Consider the following 26,770-nt stretch of genomic DNA (forward strand, 5'->3'; position numbering starts at 1 on the left):
TGGTTCAGTTGAAAGTGCAGCAAGAGTCATGTTTTGAATGTTCCTATGCTTCATCTTTGTATCTAATTGTTTGCTTTGAGGGATAGTTCCATTAGGTATAGGAAAAGACTTATGCTTGAATTTTCTTGAGCTATAGCAATTTGGTTTCAGGTGTGCCCTGATGGAAAAACCATTGAAGCTGAAGCAGCACATGGCACAGTTACACGTCATTACCAGGTTCATCAGAAGGGTGGTGAAACCAGTACAAATAGCATTGCTTCAATCTTTGCATGGTCACGGGGCCTTGCACACAGGTATAGTATCTTAATCTGCAATCTTTTCCTATTAAGCAATGATGCGGTTTGTCTTGGCCTTTTCAAAAATTAACAATTTACTTCAGATCCTGCGAAGCTGACAAAACACAAACAGATTACTGCCCTTTTCATGTTTTTCTACATTTTATCTCATTACTATAATTTCAGTATCAGATTACATGTTGGCAGATGCCAGAATCAATACAGTATAAAACATGTTGGTCGATTCAAATAAAAAGGCTTTATCAGTGATGTGTTTTGGTCAATATGGTATCATATACCCAGTTTGCCTGCCCCATTATAACAGGCTGTCTTTTTCAAAATGCCAATCTCCTAACTTCATATAAAGGCTGTAACGGGTCCTACTGTTCCCGGTCTAATGTCTCAACTCTCATATCCTGTTTGCATTGGAAACATTAGTGCTGGTAGTGCATTTACAAAGTATCTAAACTTAACAAAATGTGTCTAACTTTGCAGGGCAAAGTTAGATGGCAATGCTAGATTGCTGGATTTCACTGAGAAACTGGAAGCAGCTTGCATTGGAACTGTGGAATCAGGGAAGATGACCAAAGATCTTGCACTTATCATCCATGGATCCAAGTAATCTCAAGAGGCTATTCTCACAGTTGTTGTTGCTGTTGTTATGTTAACATCCTTTCAACTTCGGAAGCTAAAAACTCCCAGAGGATCTAATTCAAGGCTTGGATAAGTATTTTTTTTCTTTCTTTGTTAGCTTGTTAGTACACCCATGAGGTCAAGCCGTGTGGGCCCCACCATGACGTGTGTCAAACATCAACACCATGCATTTGATGAGTCCCCTTTAAATTATGGGATATCCCAAAAATCAGTCGTATAAGGAACTCTGGCGGGCCATACCATCTAAAATCATGTGAAGACATGCCTAAAACATATAAAAGCACTTGGTGGGCCTCACCTGATATTTGGATGCATCTGAAACTTGGTATGACCCCTCATCCAAGTGGTACACACATAATGGATGGGCTGGATTTGTGGACCACATCTCGGTGGGCCCAAAAAATAATTATGAATGTTTTAATGGAGGGTAACCCCTCTCAACTTTTGTATGTGGTGTGGCCCACACAAGTCACAGATTCACTTGATTTTTAATCTCTGGACCCACCATGGAATGGTGCATCTGACTGATGGGGTAGATGTTTGACACGTATTATGGTGGGGCCCACACAACTCTCCCGTCGCCTGCCCCAAATCTTGGGCTCACACAACTGATGGGGCTATAACTCCTTTTTTGTATTAACCCTTAAAATGATCCGTTAAAATGAATGGATGGAGTGGATCAGTAACATACATCACGGTGGGCCCCACAAAACTCAGCGCGCGCGCCCATCTTCCCAAACCCAAATCCCTTCTAATCCTCCCGCGCGCGTCCATCATCCTAAAACCCAAACCTAAAACTCTCTCTCTCTCTCTCCCTCTCTCGCGCGCGCGCACCCTCTCCTCTCTGTCTCTGCCTCTGCCTCTCTCACACCCTCTCTCTCTCTCTCTCTCTCTCTCTCTCTCACACACACACACACACACACACACACACCCTCTCCCTCCTCTCTCTCTGTCTCTCTCTTCCTCTCTCTCTGATCTCTCCACCCTACCGTTGCCGAACGCCCTACCCACTCACACCTTCTCTCTCTCTCTGAAGCTCTGTTGAAGGCTAGCTCATTGACGACCATGAGGTATCTCTCTCTCTCTCTCTCTCTCTCTCTCTCTCTCTCTCTCTCTCTCTCTCTCAATCTCTCTCATCTCAATACCGATTTAGGGATTTGGGTGTGGTCTAAGATGACAATTTAGGTATTTCATTTAGGGGTTTATGCCAGATTGGCAATGACCGCTTTCAACTATGATTGAAGATCTCGTCTTTCCAAATTGAAAAAGAAGAGAAAAAATCCTGAATTTTCTTTGTTCATGAGGTATATGCTTTTTGAATATTTCTTTTGCATCGTTTAGATTCTATTCCTGGTTACTTTTCTGCTGTACAGAAGGAAATCTCATGTGGGTATATCTCCTTTTGAAGTTTCTATGATTTTTTTTGGGTGAAAATAGCGATTCTGATGTTCTTGGGATTTGGATTTGTTGTAAAAATGGAGTGTTATTTGAATTTTTTTATGTTATATTTTAGGGAATCTCATGTGGCGTGCTTTTGCATTTGTTAGTTCTTGAAGTCTGTGTGGTTATTTGTGGTAATTTAGATTTGAATCGGTTTGAATTCTATTGCAGATTATTTTTCTCTTATACTCTCATATGGGCATACCTCTTTTTTAAATTTATTTATTATTTGGTGAAAATCAATGAGGATTTAGTACGATTTGGCTAGATTTATTTATATAAATTTTTTACACCCATGTGAATCTGTTTGGATTCTATTGCAATTAGTTTTCTGTTTACAGAAGGGAATCTCACATGTGTATATCTGTTTTTGAAGTTTCTTTGATTTTTTTTTTTGGTGAAAATCAATTTGATTTTAGTAGATGTGTAGTTGTTTTCTTTTCTTTTTTTTTTCTTTTTGGAAAATCAGTGAAATTTGGGATGTTTTGAAGCAATTTTATGCATATTTTTCGATTTCGATGTTCATCAAATTTGGATTAGTTTAAAAAAGGAGTATTATGTGGGTTTTTTCTATTATATGTAACAGAATCTCATTTGAGTGCTTTTGCATTTATCAGTTCTTCAAGTCTGTGTAATCATTTGATGTGAATCCATTTGGATTCTACTATAATAATTTTTCTATTGTCAAGAAGGAAATCTCATATGGGTATCTCTTCTTTTGAACTTTCTTTGATTCGGTGAAAATCAATGTGACTTTAGGATGATGTGTGGGCTGTTTTCAATTGTTTTGGGATGAAAAACCAATGAAATTTGGATGTTCTTAAGCAGTTTGATGCATATTGGTTGAAAAATGAAGTGTTATGCAGATTTATTATATTTTTTTGTGATTTAAATGAAGGAATCTCATGTGGGTGCTTTTGCATTTATCAATTCTTAAAATTTGTGGGATTACTTGATGTGAATCAATGGGAGTTTTTGATGATTAGTAGTTGCTTTTGGGGGTTCTTGGACTGAAACTAATGAAATTTGAGGCACTTTCAAGTTATTTGATGCTAGTTGATTGATTTTAGTGTCATTTGGACTCGGCATAATTAATGGAGTGTTGTACACATCATTTATGTTACATGTAAGAGAATCTCATGTGGGTACTTTTGCATTTGGCAGTTTTTGAAGTTTATGTGATCATGTTATATTAATTGATGGGAATTTAGGATGATGGGTACTTGTTTCTGGTTTTTTTTTTTTTGGGACCAAAATCAAGGGAATTTGGGATGTTCTCAAGCAGTTTGATCAGTGGGTCTGGTTCAACCCAGTTTGAGGAGCTCATGGGAACTCCCCATGAGGTTGAGCTGTGTTGGCCCCACCATGATGTGTGTCAAACATCAACACCATGCATTTGATGGGTCCCCTTTAAATTATGGGATATCCGAAAAATCAACCGTGCACTTAGTGGGGTCCCAACTGAAATTCATATTCTCATTTCCCTCGTTCCAAACAGGACCTTTTCTTTTTTCTTATTTTTTTTGCACCAAAAGGTGTGGTTTGCATTTCTGGGTGGACTCGCTTTCCTCTTTCAAACCATTCTCTGCTTTCTGCACATTCTAGGGAAAGTGGATCTAGGTGATTGGAGTAAATCACAATTTTGACCTAGGAAAAAGCTTTTTCCCTCCTTTTTTTCTTCTCCTCCTTGCATGATCCAAGGCAAGAGGTGGCAAGACACACAGGACAGCCTAGTGGGCCTAAAAAAGTTCACTTGGATGTGTGGCAATGATGCTAAGATCAGCCCACTAGAACATGTGTTAATGATGTTTAAATCAGTTCCACTTGGACATGCATTTATGATGCTTAAATTAGTCCACTTGGACATGTGTTTACAATGCTTAAATCAGTCTACTCTACTTGCTCAAATGTTTATGATGCTTAAATCAATCCACTTGGATGTGTGGTAATGATGCAAAGATCAGCCCACTAGAACATGTATTCTCTTCATTTTTATATGAACCTCTCTTTATCTCGGCAATGGGCATCCTTCTCTTCATTTTACATTTATCATTCGCATATGAATTAAATCTCTTGTTTTAAGTAGCTGACAGTAGCATCATTATACATGAGGACTTTCTCGTCTTCTAGAGCTTTTCTTTCACATATTAGTTTGCTAGAAATGTTTGTTTACTTAACATTGTATTTCTGTTCTCAGTATAAAGATAAAATGTGTATTTCTATCGTTGCAAACCTTAATTGGCTTGTAAATTACATTTTTTTGTCTTGACTTATTATTGTGATTAGTTAGTTTATAGTTGTGACTTGTAATTTATAGATTTGTAAGTTAGATAATTAGTTACTTGTTTGAGGATTCTATGGGGCCATACATAGATATGGTGTGTTTTTGGTGGCATAGAAATCACTCAAATTGTCCCATTTTGGACAGTTCAAGGTTAGATGGATAGTATGCTTTCATATAATCTATTTAGATATTTGTAAGTTAGATAATTAGTTACTCGTTTGAGGATTCTATGGGGCCATACATAGATATGGTGTGTTTTTGGTGGCATAGAAAGCACTCAAATTGTCCCATTTTGGACAGTTCAAGGTTAGATGGATAGTATGCTTTCATATAATCTATTTAGATGTTCATGCTTGATCCGTGGTCCATCTCCTCGTTTCTCTCTGGATCTGTTTTTTTCGTTCCGTATCCAATGCCAAATATCTTTACATTGCTTTAGATTTTTAGCATCGGAATATAACGTAAGATCAACTTATCCGGAGAGGCATGGGGAGATGCTACCGGATTTTCGGCATGGACGTTTAAGTGGGAATATGAAAGTATTACAATCTATCCAATCTTGGATGAGTAACTAATTTAGGATTTAATTGTATCATCTCGAAATTGATGGAGCAGACTCGGATGTGCGTCGGAGCTATCCGGATGTTGAGCGAGGGTCCCTAGAAGACAGGAACTGTTGTTATGACCATGATGAAGCTTCCATTTCCTATGGACAACATTGGAGGGGCCTAGCCAATTAGAGCAGGCCGTGTTTATATCTGTATTTGCTTGAAATTAATGGAGTAGACCCGGATGTGCGTTGGAGCTATCCAGATGTTGAACGGGGGTCCGTAGAAGACGGGAACTGTTGTTATGACTATGATGAAGCTGTCCATTTCTTATGGACAACATTGGAGGGGCCTGGCCAATAGGAACAGGTTGTGTTTATATCTGTATTTGCTTGAAATTAATGGAGTAGACCCGAATGTGAGTCGGAGCTATCCGGATGTTAAGCGGGGATCCCTGAAAGATGGGAACCATTGTTATGACTATGATAAAGCTGTCCATTTTCTATGAACAACAGTGGAAGGGCCTAGCAATTGGAGCAGGCGGTGTTTATATCTGTATTTGTAGGGACCACACCCTTAACCAATAACCTAAACCTATTCTCAAATCCTAAAACCTATAACTACAACCTAAACCTATAACCTAAACCTATAAACTATAACCTAAGCCTATAACCTAAACTCAATTCCCTAAACTTTAACCTACAACCTAACCTAAACATAAACTTATAACCTAAACCTATTCTCAAATCCCAAAACCTATAACCTAAACCATAACCTAAACCTATACCCTATAACCTGAACTCAATTCCCCAAACCTTAACCTATAACCTAACCTAAACCTATACTTATAACCTAAACCTATTCTCAAATCCTAAAACCTATAACTATAACCTAAACCTTAACCAAAAACCTATAACCTAACCTAAACCTAAACCTATAAACTTAACCTAAACCTAAACCTATAACCTTAACCTTAACATATAACCTTAACCTAAATCTAAACCTATAACCTAAACCTATTCTCAAACCCCTAAACCTAAACCTAAACCTTAATGTATTCTCAAATCCCTAAACCTAAACCTAAACCTTAATGTATTCTTAAATCCCTAAACATAAACCTACACCTAATCCTAATCTCAACTCCCTAACCTAAACCTAAACCTAAACTTGAAAACCCAAACCTAAACCCGATCCCGAACCCGAACCCGATTTCCTAAACCTTAACCTTAACCTATTCTCAATTCCCTAAAGCTATAGCTTATAACCTAAACCGAAAACAAAACCTGTACCTTAACTTAAACCTAAACCTAAACCTATAACCTATAACCTATAACCAAAACCTAAAACCTAATGTATTCTCAAATCCCTAAACCTAAACCTACACCTAATCCTAATCTCAACTCCCTAACCTAAACCTAAACCTAAACTTGAAAACCCAAACCTAAACCTGATCCCGAACCCAAACCCGATTTCCTAAACCTAAACCTTAACCTATTCTCAATTCCCTAAAGATACAACCTATAACCTATAACCCTATAACCTAAACCTAAACCTAACCTAAACCTATAATTTAAACATATAACCTAAACCTAGAACCTAAACCTAAACCTAAAACCTAAATATATTCTCAAATCCCAAAACCTAAACCTACACCTAATCATAATCTCAACTCCCTAACCTAAACTTAAACCTAAACTTGAAAACCCAAACCTAAACCTAATTCCGAACCCGAACCCGATTTCCTAAACCTTAACCTTAACTTATTCTCAATTCCCTAAACCTATAGCTTATAACCTAAACCGAAACCTAAACCTATACCTTAATCTAAACCTAAACCTAAACCTAAACCTTAATGTATTCTCAAATCCCTAAACCTAAACCTAAACCTTAATGTATTCTCAAATCCCTAAACCTAAACCTACACCTAATCCTAATCTCAACTCCCTAACCTAAACCTAAACCTAAACTTGAAAGCCTAAACCTAAACCCGATTCCAAACCCAAACCCGATTTCCTAAACCTTAACCTTAACCTGTACTCAATTCCCTAAACCTATAGCTTTTAACCTAAATCGAAACCTAAACATATACCTTAACCTAAACCTAAACCTAAACCTATAACCTATAACCTATAACCTAAACCTAGACCTAAAACCTAATGTATTCTCAAATCCCAAAACCTAAACCTACACCTAATCCTAATCTTAACTCCCTAAACTAAACCTGATCCTGAACCCGAACTCGATTTCCTAAACCTTATCCTATTCTTAATTCCCTAAACCTATAGCTTATAACCTTAACCTAACCTTAACCTAAACCTAAACCTTAACCTATTCTCAATATCCCTAAACCTAAACCTAAACCTAATGTATTCTCAAATCCCTAAACCTAAACCTACACCTAATCCTAATCAACTCCCTAAACCTAAACCTAAACCTAAACCTTGAAAACCTAAACCTAAACCTGATCTTGAACCACTCAATTTCCAAAACCTAAACCTTACACCTAAACCTAAATAACCTCAACTCCTAACCTAAACCTTAAACCTAAACTAATAAACATCAAACCTAAACCTAAATCTAGAACCTAAAATACAATATTAACCTAAACCTTAACCTTAACTTATTCTCAATTCCCTAAACCTAACCTATAACCTAAACTTGAAACCTAAACCTAATACCTTAACCTAAACCTAAACCTAAACCTAAACCTATAACCTAGAACCTATAACCTAAAACCTATAACCTACCTAAATGTATTCTCAAATCCCTAAACCTAAACCTAAACCTTAACCTGTAACCTTACTCAACTTATAACCTAAACCTAAACCTAAACCTAATCCTAAACTATAACCTTAACCTAAACCTAAACCTAAACCTAAACTATGAAAGCCTAAACCTAAACCCGATTCCAAACCCAAACTTAACCTGAATTCCTAAACCTTAACCTATAACTTAACCTATACCTAACCTAACTAAACTAAACCAAAACCTATAACCTATAGCTTTTAACCTAAATCGAAACCTAAACATATACCTTAACCTAAACCTAAACCTAAACCTAAACCTAAACCTATAACCTATAACCTATAACCTAAACCTAGACCTAAAACCTAATGTATTCTCAAATCCCAAAACCTAAACCTACACCTAATCCTAATCTTAACTCCGTAAACTAAACCTGATCCTGAACCCGAACTCGATTTCCTAAACCTTAACCTATTCTTAATTCCCTAAACCTATAGCTTATAACCTAAACTGAAACCTAAACCTATACCTTAACCTACACCTATAACCTAGAACCTAAACCTTAATGTATTCTCAAATCCCTAAACCTAAACCTAAACCTTAATGTATTCTCAAATCCCTAAACCTAAACCTACACCTAATTCTAATCCCAACTCCCTAACCTAAACCTACACCTATACTTGAAAACCCAAACCTAAACCCGATCTTGAACCTGAACTCAATTTCCTAAACCTAAACCTTAACCTATTCTCAATTCCCTAAAGCTATAACCTATAACCTATAACCTAAACATAAACATAAACCTAAAACCTAAATGTATTCTCAAATCCTAAAACCTAAACCTACACCTAATCCTAATCTCAACTCCCTAACCTAAACCTAATCCTAAACTTGTAAACCCAAACCTAATCCTTAACCTAAACCTATAACCTATAACCTAACCTTAACCTGAACCTATAACCTTAACCTATACTTATAACCCTAACCTAAACCTATTCTCAAATCCCAAAACCTATACCTATAGCCGAAACCTAAACCTTAACCTTAACCTATAGCCTATACTTATAACCTTAACCTAAACTATAACCTTAACCTAAACTTATAACCTTAACCTAAATCTATTCTCAAATTCCAAAACCTAAACTTATATCATAAACCTAAACACGATCCCGAACCCAAACCCGATTTCCTAAACCTAAACCTTAACCTATTCACATTCCCTAAACCTATAACCTATAACATATAACCTATTACCTAAACCTAAACTTAAAGCTAAACCAAAACCTATAACCTAAACCTTAACCTATAACTTATAACCTATAACTGAAACTTATAACCTATAACCTAACCTTAACCTAAACCTAAACCTAAACCTATAACCTTAACCTATAACCTAAAACATAAACCTAAACCTAAAACCTAAATGTATTCTCAAATCCCTAAACTTAAACTTACACCTAATCCTAATCTCAACTCCCTAGCCTAAACTTAAACATAAACTTGAAAACATAAACCTAAACCTGATCCTGAACCCAAACCCGATTTTCTAAACCTAAACCTTGACTTATTCTCAATTCCTTAAAGCTATAACGTATAACCTAAACCTAAACCTATAACCCTAACCTAAACCTAAAACCTAAACCTAAACCTAAAGCAAAACCTATAGCCTTAACCTAAACCAAAACCTATAACCTAAACCTTAACCTATAATCTATAACCTGTAACCTAAACTTATAACCTATAACCTAACCTTAACCTTAACCTATACCTAAACCTATAACCTAAACCTATAAACTAAAACCTAAATCAAAACCTAAAACCTAAATGCATTCTTAAATCCCTAGACGTAAACCTACACCTATAACCTATAACCTATAACTTAAACCTAAACCTAACCTAAACCTAGAACTTAAACCTATAACCTTAACCTAAACCTAAACCTACACCTAAACCAAAACCTATAACCTTAACTTAAACCAAAACCTATAACTTAAGCCTAGACCAAAACCTATAACTTAAACCTATAACCTTAACCTAAACCTAAAACCTAGACCTAAACCTAAACCAAAACCTATAACCTTAACCTAAACCCAAACGTATAACCTATAACCTAAACCTAAACCTATAACCCTAACCTAAACCTAAAACCTAAAGCAAAACCTATAACCTTAACCTAAACCTTAACCTATACTTATAACCTTAACCTAAACCTATTCTAAAATCCCTAAACCTATAACCTATAACCTATAACCGAAACCTATAACCTAAACCTATACTTATAGCCTAAACCTAGACCTTAACATTAACCTATAACCTATACTTATAACCTATAACCTAAACATAACCTATAACCTAACCTTAACCTAAACCTATAACCTATAACCTATAACCTTAACCTATACTTATAACCTTAACCTAAACTTATTCTCAAATCCCAAAACCTATAACCTAAACCTAAAACCAAAATGGATTCTCAAATCCCTAAACCTTAACCTATAACCTAACCTAAACCTATACTTATCATCTAAACTTATTCTCAAATCCCAAAACCCATAACCTAAACCTAAACCTTTACCTAAACCTGTAACTTAAAACCGAAACCTATAATGTAAACCTATACTTATAGCCTAAACCTAAACCTTAACCTTAACCTATAACCTATACTTATAACCTATAACCTAAACCTATAACCTATAACCTAACCTTAACCTAAACCTATAACCTATAACCTATAACCTTAACCTATACTTATAACCTTAACATAAACTTATAACCTTAACATAAATCTATTATCAAATCCCAAAACCTAAACTTATAACATAAACCTAGACCTAAACCTATAACCTAAAACCTAAACCTAAACCTAGAACCTAAACCCGACCCCGAACCCGAATCCGATTTCATAAACCTAAACCTTAAACTATAACATATACTTATAACCTTAACCTAAACCTAGACCTTAACCTAAACTTATAACCTAAACCTAAACCTAAACTTATAACCTAAACCTATTCTCAAATCCCAAAACCTATAACCTAAACCTAAAGCTTAAATATATTCTCAAATCCCTAAACCTTAACCTATAACCCAACATAAACGTATACTTATCACCTAAACCTACTCTCAAATCCCAAAACCCATAACCTAAACCTAAACCTTAACCTAAACCTATAACCTATAACCTATAACTGAAACCTATAACCTAAACCTATACTTATAACCGAAAACTATTCTCAAATCGCAAAACCTATAACCTAAACCTAACCTTTCCCTAAACCTATGACCTACACTTATAACCTAAACCTAAATCTATAACCTAAACCCTAACCTAACCCTATAACCCATAACCTTAACCTAAACTTATAACCTTAACCTAAACCAATTATCAAATCCCAAAACCTATACCCATAGCCTAAACCTAGACCTTAACTTAAACTATAACCTATACTTATAACCTATAACCTAACCTTAACCCAAACCTATAACCTATAACCTAACCTTAATCTAAACCTATAACCTATAACCTTAACCTATACTTATAACCTTAACCTAAACCTATTCTCAAATCCTAAAACCTATACCTATGGCCGAAACCTAAACCATAACCTTAACTTATAATCTATACTTATAATCTTAACCTAAACTATAACCTTAATCTATAACCTATACTTATAACCTTAACCTAAATTATGACTATATTTATAACCTATAACCTAAACCTTAACCCAAACCTATAACCTATAACCTTAACCTATACTTATAACCTTAACCTAAACCTATTCTCAAATCCCAAAACCTATACCTATAGCCGAAACCTAAACCTTAACCTTAACATATAACCTATACTTATAACCTTAACCTAAACTATAACCTTAACCTATAGCCTATACTTCTAACCTTAACCTAAACTATAACCTTAACCTATAACATGTACTTATAACCTTAACCTAAACTTCTAACCTTAACATAAATCTATTCTCAAATCCCAAAACCTAAACTTATAACCTAAACCTAAACCTTAACCTATAACCTAAACCTAAACCTAAACTTATAACCTTAACCTAAACCTATAACCTATAACCTATAACCTATAACCTATAATCTATAACCTAAACTCAAATACCTAAACCTAAACCTACACCTAATCCTAATCTCAACTCCAATTCCCTAAGCTTAAACCTAAACTTATACCTATTCTCTATTCCCTAAACCTAAACATATAACCTAAACCTATAACCTAGCCTAATCTTAAAGCTATTTCCATAAACTGACTTTAGTCTTTTCATTGTAGACATGCATAAGAGTTGAATGCGAGCTAAGAACAGGTTTGGCCCAGAGTATAAACAAGGGGTTTAAGAGTTCATGAAATTTGCGCGAAATCGGGCAGATTCAAGGAATAGGATTAGGTGTCCATGTCGAAAATGCAAGAACATGATATATAAGACTTTAGACAAAGTAGAAGATGATTTGTTCATAGTTGGGATTGACCAGGGTTACACTTGGTGGATCTATCATGGTGAAGATATAACCCATAGAGTTAAGCCCACTAAAGTCCTTGCTGACCCAATTGTGCCGAATGATGAGGATGAAGACGTTGACGAAATGCAAGATATCATAGGGGATGTGTTCAGGGGAACAGCTGCAGATACTGATTTTGTAGCAACAAGCAGTAGCCAAGATATTTCTCCAATAGGTGATGTCGAATCAGAAAAGTTTAGTAGGTTGTTGAGGGATGCGCAATGTCCACTTTATCCGGGTTATAAGAACTTCTCCAAGTTAAATTTTCTTACAAAGTTACTTTATTTAAATACAATAAATCGTTAGAGTAACAAATCATTCGACAAGTTGTTTGAGTTGTTGAAAGAAGTATTACCGGACAGTGAGACATTACCAAAGTCTCATTACGAGGCAAAATCCTTGATGCGAGACTTGAGCCTTGGTTATGAATTCATACATGCATGTATAAATGATTGTTTATTATATCGAAAAAAGTATGATAAGGTTGAAGAGTGTCAAGAATGTGGAAAGTCTAGGTGGAAGAATGACAGAGCCAGGGGTAAGAAAATCCCACGAAAGGTGTTAAGGTACTTCCCATTGAAACCCAAATTGCAAAGATTGTTTATGTCTCGTAAGACAGCTGAAGATATGAGATGGCATAAGGAGAAATGCGTTCATGATGATAGTACACTGAGGCACCCTATGGACTCTGAAGCCTGGTAAAATTTTGACAAGCAACATGACTGGTTTGCAGAGGATTCTCGCAATGTTCGACTAGGCCTTGCAAGTGATGGTTTTAATCCATTTAGTAATATGAGTAGCTCGTATAGTATGTGGCCAGTGGTACTTATGCCCTACAATTTACCTCCTTGGTTGTGTATGAAAGAGTCATTTTTCATGATGTCATTGCTTATTCCTAGACCCAGGTCACCTGGGAATGATATTGATGTGTATTTGCGACCGTTAGTAGACGAGTTAAATGAGTTGTGGAGTCAAGGTGTACAAACGTATGATACATTTGTAGGATAGATATTTCGATTGCATGCAGCGGTCTTGTGGACAATAAATGACTTTCCTACGTATGGAAATTTGTCTAGGTGGAGCACGAAGGGCAAGTTGGTTTGTCCTACATGTGGTATTGAGACTTGTTCATTGTCATTGAAGCATGGTAGGAAAACATGTTATATAGGCTATCGTCTCTTTCTTCCGAGCGATCATAGTTAGCATAGGAAGACGATGATCTTTGATGGCAAACAAGATCATAGGCCACCTCCGAAAGAGCTATCTGGAGAAGATGTGATGTAGCAACTGATTAACATTGGAGAAGTTAGATTTGGTAGGGCATCGCACTTGAAGAAAAGGAGACGTACAGTATTGGACTATAACTGGAGGAAGAAGAGCATCTTTTTTGAGTTACCCTATTGGAGTGATCTGAAATTGCGACACAACTTGGATGTCATGCATATTGAGAAAAATATATGTGACAATGTCTTCAGAACATTGATGATATAGAGAAGAAAACAAAATATAGTTTCAAGGCTCGATTGGATCCATAAGAAATGGATTTAAGGAAAGAGTTGCACTTGTAACCACATGAAAATTCGTGTACTATACCAGTAGCCTGCTACACGTTGACAAAACTAGAGAGAAAGCGTTTATGTGAATGGTTGAGATCGGTGAAGTTTTTCGATGGGTATGCGTCAAACATATCTTGGCACATAAAAGTTATGGACTGTAAGGTAACAGGAATGAAAAGTCATGATTGTCACGTCTTTCTGCAACGCCTACTACCGGTTGCGATTCGTGGATTCTTGAGCAAGGATATCAGTGCAGCACTGATTGAGTTAGGGATATTCTTTAAGGATTTGTGTTCGAAATCGTTAAATGTAGATGTTATTAAACGACTAGAGAGGGACATTGCCGTAATCCTTTGCAAACTTGAAAGAATATTTTCACCTGCATTTTTCGATGTCATGGTACACCTAGCGATTTACTAACCGCACGAGGCGAAGCTTGCAAGCCCAGTACAATATCGTTGGATGTATCCGATCAAAAGGTGGTACCAATATGTTAAAAATTTTATTCATTCCATAAACTATATATATTCATATTTTCATATGTATAACATAGTAGTTTTGCGTACAGATACTTTCACACACTGAACCGATTTGTGACGAATAAGGCACAACCGGAGGGGTCGATAGCTGAAGCGTACATTGATAATGAGTGCCTTACATTTTGCTCCATGTATCTTCGTGGCATAAAGACTAGATTCAACAGAGAAGATCGGAATGCCAATGAAGGGCAGGAGCATGAACAAGGACTCATATCTGTATTTACACATAACGTTCGTCCTTTAGGATCCCCGACGTTTCAGGATATGGACCTTGGGGATCTAGTAAAGGCGCGGTGGTGTATGTTGCATAATTGTGAAGAAATAGAGTCGTACTTGGAGTAAGTCTTTCCTCGATTATTATTTTCTCTACATACGATGATCTTAATGTTTCTTGCTAATGACATGCCCTTTATGTGTAACGAACACATAGACGAGATGAAGACCAAATTCCCCACAAATTATAATCGAATACATCAGGATCAGTTTCTAGAATGGTTCGCCAAACTGTAAGATTTCACATTGTATCTCACCACACTTAGCATTTTCATTGTATTGCACATTATTTCAACTTATAAAAATTCTTAAACAATTATATTCTGTACATGATAATATATGAAGACGTTGCGCACAAGCAACTCTGCGTATGCGTCTGATGCATTATACTCACTGGTATGTGACCCTGATAGACGTGTATCTAGATATACAGGTTGTATTGTAAATGAGATTCGGTTCCACACTGAAGAACGTGAGAAGTATAGCACCACACAAAATAATGGGGTGGTTGTGAAGAGAATAAATGAGGAGGATGAAATTGACTTTTATGACATTTTGACAGATATTATTGAGCTGAGTTATTGTATGAGAAAGCGGGTGTACTTATTTAGATGTGATTGGTGAGACATTGGAAATAAGAAGTTGGGAATAAAGACCGACAACTACTTTACGAGCATAAATTTATCTCGGATGTAGTTTAAGGACGACCCATTTATCCTTGCCAGCCAAGCCGAACAAGTATTTTACCTCGCTGACACCAAGTTAGGTGGCTCTTGGCACGTGGTGCAGAAAATAAAGCCTAAAAACGTATTTAACGTTCCCATACCAGAAGTTGAAGATAGCGAGGACGGGGGAAATGACACGTTTAGGGTTGAAGAAGCATATCAAGAAGACATGCTATCTAGGGATATAGGGACTGATTCAAGTGTTGATATTGATGTGGTGTAATTAGATAGAGATGATGTACCACCTGATCATGTTGATGTTTCAATAATACGTGATATTGTTACAGATGATAGCGGTTTCATTGATAACGACATTACAGACAATGAGGATGAAATACTGATCAACAATAGTGATGGTGAAAAAATAGCCCTAAGCGATAGTGATACAGACAACGATTATTAAACGTACACATAATTTACATGTTATTTTTCAATTCAAATAATTTATGTATTCCATGTATACATGAAAATTACAAGTCATGATTAATTCTTTTTATTGACTTGTTCATAATCCACATTTGCAGTTGAGTCAATTTTTGATCATGTCCTCCTTAAACCGGAGTATAGCAGAATCACACAACATACTTCATCAGCTATTACAGATGGATGTTTTGGTCCTATCTTCTTCTTATAGGGCCATAGAGATACCCGGTCTGGTCGATGAGTGTAGAGTAGAATATATTGACGATGACTCAGAGCAGAGATTATGTCATCTCAAAGAAATTTTGGGGCTAATGGAGATATATAATCGCGGGAAACAAGATATGGAAGATGCGACTCTGTCACTTGCACATCTGAATGGAGTCCCAAGAGACTAGATTTCTCCTATTATGACTGGCATGTTGGCTGTAAATATGTCGAGTGCTTCACACGAAATGACATATGCTTCTAAAGCATACGATAGCTCACGCAGGGAGTACTTCGGATAATTTACCTCAAAGTTGTTTCGTATTACAATGAAATATGTGTATTTAATATAGAATGACAATGTATAATGAAATTTTCAATGGTTATAAATTAAAGTTTACAGTTTTATTATATTCTACTTGCATTATAGTGTAATGGTCTAATCATATTTTAATCATCTCTCTAAGCATAAGCACAAATGCATTGTACCGTCAACACTACTTGTATAATGTTTTAGTATATTCTACTTGTATTGACATTATTTAAATTTATAAGTTCGTAGCTCGCACATATTCAGTGATGGCACCAGGTGGGAGAGTACATTGTTCGCGCACTAGATCTACCCTTTCTACCCGTGATGCGATGGAGCCAGCATCGCCGCCACATGTTGCATCGCAAGCGTCTGATCCTTCAGTCGTGCATACACCGAGCACTGCATGTAAGTCTAGACGTATATTTCTTTTAATAATTTCTGTTTATGTTTAGACTTACATATTTCTTTTGCAACAGCGTCGTCGACCAGTCGACGAGGACGTGGACCCACGCGTGGGTTGCTTTTAGAGTGAGTTATGCGTGAGGGTAGGGTGACGGTGGAATTCCCATAGGACTGCATTAGACCTATTGGGAACAATGTCATATTGTTTACGTCGGAGGTCGGTGTCTTATGCCGATCTCTGATCCCCCCACCAACCCCCGTTGGGGAGACGTGATAGATGATGTGCGGCAGCTCATCCGTCAGCACCTTTAGGTAAATTTTAGCAAATTAAAATTTATTTTATAAAAGTTCATTTACGATTAAGTTATTTTCTTAATAAGTTTATTGTCTTAATCTATTATTTACTAAACTGTAGGATAAATTTAACTTAGATTTGAGTGTTCCGCACATCTCTCATGCCGTCGACGACATGATAAAGGAGTGGTTCAAGGATTACCACAGTAAGTTACACTGGCAGTACAAGCGGTGCATGAGCCACGAGGAGGCCGTACAGTCCGCACCGCTGCACGTGACCGATGAGGACTGGCGGATACTCTGCGATAGGTTTTCATCTGATTCTTTTCAGGCAATATTTACATATTTATGATATCTTAACGTAATAATTAAATTCGTAATTAATAACAATGTATTATGAATAATGTGTTCAGAAGAGGAGCAAAATAAATTCTAACAACAGAGAAAAGTTAGAAGTGAACCACGTAGCGGGTTCAAAGTCATTTGTACGACTTCGTCACGACATAGTAAGAAAGTACTGGAAATTATTACATTTATATATTCTTTCCATGCATTTATATTAACTTTATTGTCTTTTCAATTACGCAGCGAGATTCTGTCACTGGCCAGGAGCCCGGACTAGTAGACTTCTACAAAGGGACTCACTGTCTGCAGGCGACGGGATCTTGGTTAAAGATCCTAACATTGTAAAATTTATTTGCATTAAATTATAATAATGTCATTTATTATGAAAATTCATATGTTTTCATTACAGGAGGAGATGGACACCTTACGTAGTCAGCCCACTCCCGATGGTACTCAGTAGAGTGAGCCAGAGATCTTGAGTTAGGTGCTTAGCACCTGTTCTGGATATGTGCATGGTTTTGGCCATGATGCCAAGCTCACGGCACCCGCTAGAGCTGCCTCCAGCCGATCCATCGTCGTTGGCGACAATGCCGTACGCTGAGCTGATACCGCAAAGAGAGAGGTTCAGCAGCTACAGGTGGTTGTCGATGACATCAAAGATCAGCTGGACAGACAGAGGGAGGGGCAGGAGAGGAAGATGATGGATCAGCTGGCGAGGTAAAGGGAGGAGTAAGAGAGGAGGATATAGGAGGAGCTGGCGAGGTAGAGGGAGGAGCAAGAGAAGAGGATGGAGGAGGAGCTGGCGAGGCAGAGGGAGGAGCATGAGAGGACGATGGGCGATTAGCTGGCGAGGCAAAGGGAGGAATAGGAGAGGAGGATGGAGGAGATGCGGGTGCAGCATGAGCGACAGATGTTGAAGATGTTTCAGGTTATCACTGCACTCTTACCCACCGCTGCCCATCACCTCCTCATTCATCTTTGTGATTTTTTGTATATTTGTTTATGATGTTAAGTTTATATGTATTTATGCGTGAATAAATGTGATGCGGATAAGATTGTTTGTGTTTGGATAAATGTAGTTTATGTTTGGGTTTGGGTTAATTTAGATGGATGTGAATGTGAATATGATGAAATATATTATATAATAGGTGTATATCAGGATGAATATGATGAAATATATTGTTAACAGGTGTATATCAGGAATTTTGTGAGGAATTTTGAGCCGTATATTAAAAAAAATTGACTTCTAGCAATGAAAATTTTTGTAGCTAAAAGTTTTGTATTTTCTACCAAAAGTCCTGTAAAGTTTTTTAGCGACGAAAGTTTTCGTTGCTAAAGGTGTAACAAATTTTTTGGCAACGAAAATTTTCGCTGTTAAAAGCCATGTAAAGGTTTTTTAGCGACGAAACTTTTCGTCGCTAAAAGTGGAACGAATTTTTAGCAGCAAAAATTTTTGCTGCTAAAAGTATTGTTCATTTTTTGTAGAGACGAAATTTTTCATCACTAAAAGTGGAACGATTTTTTAGCAACGAAAATTTTCGCTGCTAAAAGTCTTGTACAGTTTTTTTAGCGACGAAAATTTTCGTCGCTAAAAATGTAACAAATTTTTCTAGCAGCGAAAATTTTTGCTGTTAAAAGCCTTATATAGGTTTTTTAGTGACGAAAATTTTCTTTGCTAAAAGTGTAACGAATATTTTACAGCAAAAATTTTCGCTGCTAAAAGCCTTATACAAGTTTTTTAACGACGAAAATTTTCGCTGCTAAAAGTCTTGTACAGGTTTTTATACGACGAAAATTTTCGTCGCTAAAACTGTAACGACTTTTTTTAGCGGCGAAAATGTTTGCTGCTAAAAGTCTTGTACAGTTTTTTTAGCGATGAAAATTTTCGTCGCTAAAAGTGTAACGAATTTTTTTAGCAGCCAAAATTTTCACTGCTAAAAGTCTTGTACAGTTTTTTTTAATGACGAAAATTTTCGTCGCTAAAAAGCTTGCTTTAGCGACGAATTGGATTTTTCGTCGATAAAGTCCTTGTACGTCAGTCTTTTAGCGACGAAAATTTCCGTCGCTAAAGGGTTTTAGCTACAAAAATCTGACTTTTAGCGACGAAAATTTTTGTCACAAAAAGTAGCATTTCTTGTAGTGTATTGAAAATCAGATTGAGAGTTCATTGTATCCTAAAGATAATTTGCAGATTTCCTTCGTTTGCACTTGTTGGAAATTTCAAAAAAAAGGGCAGCAAATCTGTTTTAAGAAATTGACTATTCAAGTCAAGCCTTGAACCAGATAGATCTGATCGTTTTGTTATCGTTTTCTTCTATCCTCCGCTGTGTACAAAAAACTTTAATAAATCTAACATTCAAGACAGAATTTTTATCTTTTCACAATAGAGGCAATTCATTTCATTCAAGTTATGAACCAAGACTTTATACGACTGGATCGTTTCGACCGTCAATTCTTCTCAAGATGGCGGCAGAAGATACTTTTTTTTCTCACTACTCTCAAGTTATCTTACATTCTAGATGATGATCTATCTTCTCTACCCTAGCCAAAAGAAGACGACTCAGATCAAGTGAAGGAAGAATGGAAGAAAAGGAAGGAGGATGATTTTCTATACAAAGGTCATATCCCAAACGCCCTCTCTAATTCCATCTATAATTCGCACCATGAAATATCCCCTGCTAAAGATCTGTGGACAAAATTGGATCAAAAATATAAAACTAAAGAGATTAGTACTCAGAATTTTCTGATCGACAATTATGTCCACTTCAAGTTTAAAAATGATCAGCCAATTCTCTCCTAAGTAACCAAACTACAGAACTTGGTTGATGAATTGAAGATTGATGAGATTGATCTTCCTGAAGAATTCCTGGTTAGTGTAGTAATTACAAAATTACCCTTATCATGGTTTGATTATAAAAAGAAACTAAAACATGATGAAAGGAAGTACACTCTTGAAGGGCTTCAACAACATCTTCGTATAGAAGAAGAGTCCAGAAACCGAGACAAGAAAGAAAGTGCTTCGGAAAATCATTCCAAAGCAAATATAGTAGAAGATGACAAGTTAAAATCTCAGAACTCCAAATCTATTCCCCCAAAGAAAGATACAAAGTTTAAGAAAAATGGAAAGAAAAAGGGCAAGTGTCACTTTTACAATAAGCCTGGACACTACATAAAGGAATGTTGACACAGGAAGAAACAACTGAAAACTTAGGCTAACATAGCAGAAGACCAACTTGTAGCAATGGTTACTCAAGCTAACACAGTAATATCTGATGGTGGATGGTGGCTAGATACTGGTGCAACCATTCATATATCGAAGGACCGAAAAATCTTCAAGACCTATGAAGGTATAACAACTGGACAAGAAGTGAAGATGGGTAATAACATTCATGCGAACATTGTTGAAAAAGGAACAGTAGAGCTGCAGTTTACATTAGGCAAAAGACTTACACTAACAAATGTATTACATGTACGTGACATGTCTAAAAATCTATTGTTAGGCGATCTTCTCAATAAGAGAGGATTCAAAATAATGATTGAGTCTGATAAGTTGGTTATCAACAAGAATGGTATGTTTGTAGGCAAAGGATATTCATGTAATGATATGATTAAACTAAATATTAATAATAATAATGATGTTTCTGTTTATATAGTGGATTCTGTTTCTTTATGGCATGTTAGACTAGGTCATGTTAATTATCATTCAATGAAAAGAATGATGATCCTAGGCCTTATACCAAATCATGAAATTCAACAAGAAGGAAAATATGATGTGTGTGCCCATTCTAAAATAACCAGAAAATCATTTGGGACTAGCTTGAGAAAATCACAACCCTTGGAGTTAATTCATTCCGATATCTGTGATTTAAATAATATCTTAACTCGTTGAGAAAAAATATATTTTATCACATTTATCGATGACTTCACTAGATTTTCATATGTATACTTGATAAAATCTAAAGATGAAGCCTTTAAAAAGTTTAAGCTTTATAGGGCTGAAGTAGAAAATCAGTTAAATGTAAAGATTAAAGCCCTTGAAGTGATAGAGAGGGTGAATACTCTTCTAACGAATTCAATGACTTTTGTGAATCAAATCGTATAATCCATGAATTTACGGCATCTTACATACCTCAGCAAAATGGCCTAGCGAAATTTAAAAATAGGACATTAGTTGAGATGATCAATTATATGATATTAAATTTTGGATTACCACTAAATTGTGGGGGGAAGCATTGTTAACAGCAAACCGTATTCTAGATGTTATCCCACACAAAAAATTGAATATCTCCCCATATGAATTATGGAAAAAGAAAAAACCATATCTTCATTACTTCAAAGTGTAGGGAAGTATAGCAGAATTAGAATTATTGATTCTAAGAGAGTAAAGTTAGGTCCTAGAGGAATTAGGTGTGCTTTTATGGGTTATGGGATTCATAGTCTCGTATATAAATTCTTGGTTCTAGAACAAACTTCTTTTGCTAACAAAAACATGATTATAGAGTCTAGGGATGCTATATTTTTTGAAAATACAGTATACAAAAATTATATGAATAATCATACAAAAAGGCATGTTGATGAAAATATAATAGAACCAATGAACGAAGAGACTAACAACTTTCATGATAAATCTAACACTCATCCAAAAGGAAATGAACCAAGGAGATCGAAAAGGGCAAGAAAAGAAACACCTTTTGGTCCAGAATTCTATATGTTCTTTATAAAAGAGGATAGAAATAAAATAAGAAAGGAGATTACTCTATCACTAAGTATTGAAAGTGATCCATCAACACTTAGTGAAGCTCTCTCATCTCCTGATGTACAGTTTTGAAGGGAAGCCATCGACGATGAAATGGATTCCATAGTCTCCAATAACACACGGTGTTTAGTCGATCTTCCACCAGGTTCAAAGCCTATAGGATGTAAGTAGATTTTTAAAAGAAAGTTCAATCCTAATGAAACCGTAAATAGGTTTAAAGCTCTATTGGTAGCCAAAGAATTTAAACAAAAGGAAGGTATCGATTTTTTCGATACATATGCTCCTGTTGCTCGAATATCTACCATTAGGACTTTAATTGCTCTTGCAGCAATTCACCACCTGGTAATCTATCAAATGGATGTCAAAACGGCATTCTTAAATGGTGATCTAAATGAGGAAGTCTATATGGAACAACCTGAAGGGTTTGTTCAACCCAGGCAAGAGAAGAAAGTGTGTAAACTGGTCAAATCTCTTTATGGGCTCAAGCAAGCTCCTAAGCAATAGTATGAGAAGTTTGATCAAGTAGTACAATCTAATGGTTTTAGAGTAAATCGAGCAGATAAGTGCATATATATTAAAGGTCAAATCATTATCTGCCTATACGTAGATGATATGTTAATATTTGGACCAAATGAGGACTGTGTGAAAGAAACTAAAAAGTTTCTAAGTACTAACTTTGACATGAAGGATATGGGTAAAGCCGATGTAATATTAGGTATTAAGATTTATAATCTTAATGATGGAATAGCCTTAACACAATCTTATTACCTAGAGAAAGTGTTAAAGAAGTTTAATCATTATGATAGTAAACCGGTTTCAACCCCATTTGATCCAAGTATTAAATTGGTTAAAAATACTGGTAGATGTAAAACACAACAAGAATATGTGAGTGCTATTAGGAGTTTAATATATGCAATAAATTGCACTTGACCCGATATAGCATTCACAGTAGGAATGCTAAGCAGGTATACCAATAATCCAGGACAAGTACATTGGAATGTGATTTCGAGAGTTTTAAAGTATCTAAGAGGAACTATAGACTATAGACTACATTATAAATCATATCCTTCTATACTTGAAGGGTACAGCGATGCAAGATGGAATGCAGATAGCATAGAATCTAAATCTACAAGTGGCTGGATATTCACTCTTGGAGGAAGAACAATATCATGTGCATCTAAGAAATAAACATGCATATCTCACTCTATAATGAAAAGTGAGTTTATTACACTTGATGCTGCTTGTAAAGAAGGTGAATGACTAAGATACCTACTATTGAAAATCCCGTATTGGCCAAAACCTATTCCTGTCATATGTATCTTTTGTGATAGTCAGGCTACTCTTTGTCGTACTATGAGTAAGACTTATAATGGTAAATCTAGAAATGTAGGTCTAAGGAATAACTTTGTTAAAGGATTGCTTAGAGATAGAGTAATCACAGTGGAATATGTTAAATCCATCCTGAACTTAGCAGATCCCTTGACAAAAGGTTTATCAAGAGATCAAATAAGAAGAACCACTAAAGGAATGAGACTAAGATCCATAAAGATGTAACTTTCACTCTTGATGGCAACCCTACCTATGTTTTGAAATATAGGCTAGGTTCAAAGGGACAAACAAGTCAAGTATGTGACTGAAACATACACTAGAAAAAGAAAATTTGAGTCTCATTCCTAGAAGTCTAGTATTTGGTTTTTACATTTCATAAGAGGCTAAGTACTAACTCTTAATAGATCTATAAGCAGACTTTGCTGAGATGAAGTAGAATAATTTTTGATAGATCTACCTATATGAGTAGAAAAGTGAGGCCGCTTTTGAAGAGATTGGGATCGTCTCTAAAATACTCATGAAATAAGGATACGCACAGGGCCAGAAATGTGTGAACTTTTAGATCTCCAGTTATATATGAATAAATATGTGTTATGTGTCCAGTGAGTTATATAAGGTCCTTAGTTCAAGACTAATGGGTCACTAAGTACCTAGCATAACTTTGATATGTATAAACTAAAGTAAAGGTTCAAATCCAAAAGATACCTTTACTTATGCACCATTTATACTGATATGCCATTTTGTTCCAAAATCTGATTTTATTTTTGAAATTGTGGGGGATTGTTGTGTTTTTTAGAATAAAAATAAATTTTAAAAATAAAAGTTATTTTTAGAAAGTAAATAAATATATTAATTATTTAAACTTTCCATAAATAGTGTATATAGCCAGTCGGTAAGAGAAGGGGTTTTTGCTTATCAACCAGGGTTCAAATCTCCTCGAGGACGGTGCGAAGCACCGTCACCGTTCGCGCACGCGCATCGTCACAAGGAGCAATAAGAGCCTTAGTCTTTTTGGCACACGGTTCAAACTTTTTTGTGTCATGGTTCAACTAGTATTGAACCAGGGTATACCCTTATGTTTTATTACCTTTTTTATGATTGAGAGTAATTGTGACATGATTGTACATGTGGCACCTATGTCACGTGTCGCTTATATGGATTTAGTTTTTCCTGTTGGATAACTGCTCCTGTCTAAATGGGTACAAAAATAACTGTCATAGGACAAAGAGTCATGTCCTTTCATGAAAAGGCAATTATTTGTTGTGAATGGGTATGGATTTCTTGAAGAGGCTCTTTAGCATCTCTTCAGGAAGAAATCCATAACCTTTCAATTGATATAAATCCTGGATACTATAATCCAGAAGTAGATATTCTTAATCCTTAAGATTATAACATCTTCTGTGCAATTACTCTCGATCTGATCTCTTGCTGATTTTTTTCTGAACGTCTTAAGGCACATCAGTGTTAAAACTAGAGATCTATTCAACACTTAAATGTGCACATTTTCGTGTTGAAAATCGGATTGAGAGTTCATTGTATCCTGAAGACAAATTGCAGATTTCCTTTGTTTGCACTTGCTGAAAATTCCAGAAAAAGGGCAGCAAATCTGTCTTGAGAAATTGACTATTCAAGTCAAGCCTTGAACCCGATTGATCTGATCGTTTCGTTATCATTTTCTTCTATCATCCGTTGTATGCAAGAAACTCTTACAAATCTAATAGAGAGACTAATGCTAAGAATGTAAACCATGCATGTAGGATGACCCAAGCTTCCTAAATCTGAGCATTACAGGTGAGTTCCAAATCCAACTACCTTACCTTCGGTACCTTAAAATCAGTCATTCAGGGTAGTAAGGCAGATATGGGGGCTCATCTAATGCATGCAAAAAATCCAACTTGTCCATCAGATACATCAATGTACATTACCCTCGAGACCTCAAAATCAGGCTGATCATGGAATCAGTAGATCAAACTACAGCCAACATGTCATGAGGGAATGTCCACCGTTGAATTGTGTGAAGGGCCCACTTGGGTAATATGAGGTTAAGCACATGATGGACGAGTTGGATGGCCTCCATTCATCACATGGGCCTACATGATATGTCCACATCAAATGGCACACATGCCAGAGATCTAAGATTAATCATTAAGCAGTGGGGCCCTGTGAGAATACACTACATACTTAAAGTCACGGGAGTACAGTCACCAAGTGAGTTTTGCATATGTGAATTACAAGTGTAACCAAGAAGGAGACTTTTCAAGTACAAGCCAGCAAAAACCAATAATACAAGCCAAATAGACATCACTAGCAAAGAACTGTCGCAATAGTTGCATATAAGGATGGTACAACTTGGTAACCAATATTGAATTATATAACATTTAATTCATGAATTATCTTGTTGGCATGGCTTCTTATGCACTGCTCTAATTACAAGTGAAAAACTCAGAAGTCAAATTCCAATAGTTAGCATGTAATATATCTAAGAAGTGAGAGGGAGAGACTGTTGGAGTCAATTGTTATGGGCCCAAATTTTACTATTCTAACAGGAAATTTTGGTGCCTTTTTGTTTATGCATCCATTCAAAGCTGAAGTTTAGATTGTTGCGGAAATTACAATGAATCTCATCCTCAGCTTCAATTTCAATGTGGAATCTTTCAAGCCTGTGGTGAGAGAGATATGTCAGATAGTCGTATTTAACAGCAGCCTAGGAAAATATGACTCGCCACACCCACTAGAGTGTTTATAGGAAAAAGTTTCCCTAATCATACCATGGTTTCCAAGCTTGCTATGAGAGGCGTATTTGTTACTCTTATATTGGTAGCAGCCCAAGTATGTTGTTTATATGTTTGGGCCCTATTTTTTATGTGTGTTTTAACCTCATCCAGGTCTATGTGACATTCTAAACAGGTTGAATGAGGATTAACCATCACAGTGGACCCTAGGAAGATTTCAACTGTGGATAAAATGATATAGAAAAATGGATGGACGGTGTACACAAAACACATAAATCACAGTAGCCCTTAAGAGCCCTTGTATGTTCTGTAGTACCCAATCCACATCCTGCATTGTCTTGAGTGGGGCCGAGGCACAACTAATCTGCTACACCATTCATTGCCACAACTGGCACTTGCACAAAATTTGAATTTC

General features: G+C 36.1%; 1 long non-coding RNA gene across 1 annotated transcript; it reads left to right on the forward strand.

Moving 5' to 3' along the window:
* Positions 1-25,391, forward strand: LOC131237131 (uncharacterized). The gene is made up of 3 exons (XR_009167057.1): positions 1-293; positions 771-893; positions 25,381-25,391. It is a non-coding gene; the product is annotated as an uncharacterized LOC131237131 (long non-coding RNA).
* The last annotated feature ends 1,379 nt before the right edge of the window (positions 25,392-26,770 follow it).

The sequence above is a fragment of the Magnolia sinica genome, chromosome 2, assembly GCF_029962835.1.
Source record: "Magnolia sinica isolate HGM2019 chromosome 2, MsV1, whole genome shotgun sequence".
Taxonomy (NCBI): domain Eukaryota; kingdom Viridiplantae; phylum Streptophyta; class Magnoliopsida; order Magnoliales; family Magnoliaceae; genus Magnolia; species Magnolia sinica.